Source organism: Oryzias melastigma, linkage group LG8 (genome assembly GCF_002922805.2).
Source record: "Oryzias melastigma strain HK-1 linkage group LG8, ASM292280v2, whole genome shotgun sequence".
In the NCBI taxonomy this organism is placed as follows: domain Eukaryota; kingdom Metazoa; phylum Chordata; class Actinopteri; order Beloniformes; family Adrianichthyidae; genus Oryzias; species Oryzias melastigma.
The window spans coordinates 21,322,391-21,325,028 of NC_050519.1; the positions used below are offsets into that span (position 1 = coordinate 21,322,391).

Consider the following 2,638-nt stretch of genomic DNA (forward strand, 5'->3'; position numbering starts at 1 on the left):
TTAAGTTAATAATAATTAAAATAATTTATGTAATCAGTTTCGAAGAAATGTTTGAGTGAACTGAACTTATCGGGTTTTACAGTGCAGTCTTGGGTGTTTTTGGCTGTGTGTTTTGGATCGTTGTCCTGTTAGAAGACCCATTGTTTTTTCATAAAAGTGATTCAACTTCAAAACTTCATATTTTCATTTGTGACTATGTTCAATTGGACCTGAAGCAATTCATTAAAATGAACTTTGGCTGTTCTAGTTGCTCTAGTTCGTAAAAACTAGAGCTGTCAGGCGATTAAAAATTTTAATCACAATTAATCGCATTTCCAGAGTTAACTCGCGATTAATCGCACATTAATATGTGGCCTTCTTTTTAAGGAAAAAAATGTGTGCTTCGGTGAATTTAACAGTTCTACATTAATTATAAAAACAAGAATGACAAAATTAAGTTTTCATCAGAAATACTTTATTTTGTAACATTGTATTGAGAAAAACTTAACAATAAAAGGCTGTAACATAAAGTGCCTAACAAAAGCCCAAGTGCAAGTGAAGGGCATTTTAAATTCAAAACTTCAATCAACGTTCAGTAAAATTAAATAAAAAACATCAAAAATAACATTTCCAAAACACTTTCATGTTCGTTTTTTGTCAGGACCAAATCTTTTCCTCCTCTGCTAAACTGCAGTAATAAATGAAATAGAGATTTATCATTTCCAATTAACTTTTGTTTTTTAAAACATTAAAGACTGAGAAAAGCAGGATACACTGTGGATAGTTTGACAGTCTGTTACTGCCGCCGCGTTCTCTGGCTGCAGCTCGATGCAGCGACGTGTCCAGCGGAGTTCACATCATACCGTCACTTCCTGAAACGGAATCGCCATTCGCAACCCATCCTCAGCGATTGGTCTGAGTCATAGCGGAGTCATGGAATCTACAGGAAGTACTGTCGCCGATCAGGAGTGAGTTTATTGCAACCGTCCGCCTCTTTCCACGCCTCAACCACGAGACCGCAGGATGTAAACAGCTTCTACTTTAATAACGGCGGCTGGGGAGAATTGTACAAGTCATTGTTAAAGCCTGAGGGAGAACCATTCCAACATTTGATTCTGTCAGCGGTCCTTTGGGATTTACTTACATTTATTCCTTTTTGTCGAGATAAAAGGAGTATTTGGGTGATGCTGTGCCCGAACTGCGCGTGTCCCCCTCGTGCGCGCCGCAGCGTTACTTCACATGCGCTGCCAGGTTACAGTCTGATCAGATGCACGTGAGAAGCGCGTTCAGCGGTATTTAAAATAAATAACCATCCTAACAAGTGAACAGCTGGATCTTTTTTCTGTTTGAAAATACGACCAGGTCCTTTCAAGTTTGTCTCGCGCTCCTCAGACGGCTGCGTCTAATTCAGGCTGCAGCTGGAAAAGTGCGGCGAAGATGAAACTTTGTTTGGTGATTTTATTCGCATATATACAACTTAGAATTTATAAGCTACAATCAAAACAGTAAAAAAAGAAAAACGAACGTTAAACCAACAATAAAAGTCCGAAGGACATAACCTAAGATTGAAATCTATTTCTACAGAGTAAATCCTCATCTAAAAATGTCGACAGCATGCGCCTCTTGTTGTTTTAAACTGCTGCATCGGTACATTCCATTGAGGAAAACAACAGTAGGACAATGATCAGTACATTGTTGAATTGTAAAGTAGGTGTTAAAAGGTCTTCACGGACCCATTGATGAAGTCTGCTCCCATTGGCTACCCGTCATCTGTCACCCAAACCCCCCAGATGTTTGACGTCAGACCCACAAACGCTTATGGAGCCATCTGATTGGTCAGTTTATAACTCTAATAACTTGTGATAAGGGAAAAAAATCTTTAAAAAAAAATAGGATTAGAAAAAAGAAGTTAAACAGAAAGCAGCAGAGGAAGAATGATTATTCTGACATATAAAATGACTGATAAATAACTGTCTGTTTCTCAATGTAAGTCAATGGGACTTTGGCCTTTTTGCAACCCAGTGGTACTTCCTATATGGAACACGGAAGTAGGGGGGCTTGCTCTGTCCAGTTATTTTATATACAGTCTATGGCCTCGACACGCGCTTCGCGGAAGCTCCTCCTCCACTACTCCACACGCGCCTCAAGCCTCGAAACAGAACGTCACATCACTATTTACAACCACAAAATGCGGTAGGAGATCGCTGTATTTTCAACAGTTATGGCTATGTCATCTTTAGATGATGACAGTCTGGGTCTGAGCCTTGTCTTTGATACAGGTGGCTTACTTGGAGTTAGCGGCGGGAATTCCAATTCAAAGATGTCAGCTAGCTAGCTAGCTAGTGGCCAAGACTATTTAATGGAGCTAGCTAGCTAGCTAACTCCAACAACGTCGGAGTTTGCTGCAGACCAATATTCACGTTTTTTTTCCACCATGGCGATCACAAAAGATCAGAAAAAATATTCAAAAGTAAACTTTACAAAGTAAGGTTGGTTTTCGCAACTTTTGTAATAAAAGTAGGTGCGAAGCAAGGCAAACTTAAAATCATTAGGTTGCGGGAAATGCGTCATATGTTTTCCCAGCATGCACTGCGGCTCAAAATTTATTTTTGTTCAAGGAAAAAAACCTTAAAAGTCATTCTGATTTTTATTTACAAGT

At 39.2% G+C, this 2,638-nt stretch overlaps 1 protein-coding gene across 1 annotated transcript in view; it reads left to right on the top strand.

Moving 5' to 3' along the window:
* Nucleotides 1-1,949: 1,949 nt before the first annotated feature.
* Nucleotides 1,950-2,638, top strand: part of si:dkeyp-75h12.7 — a gene marked incomplete in the record, with an annotated part of 13,147 nt that continues 12,458 nt past the window's right edge. The window contains 1 exon segment of the mRNA XM_036213364.1: nt 1,950-2,172.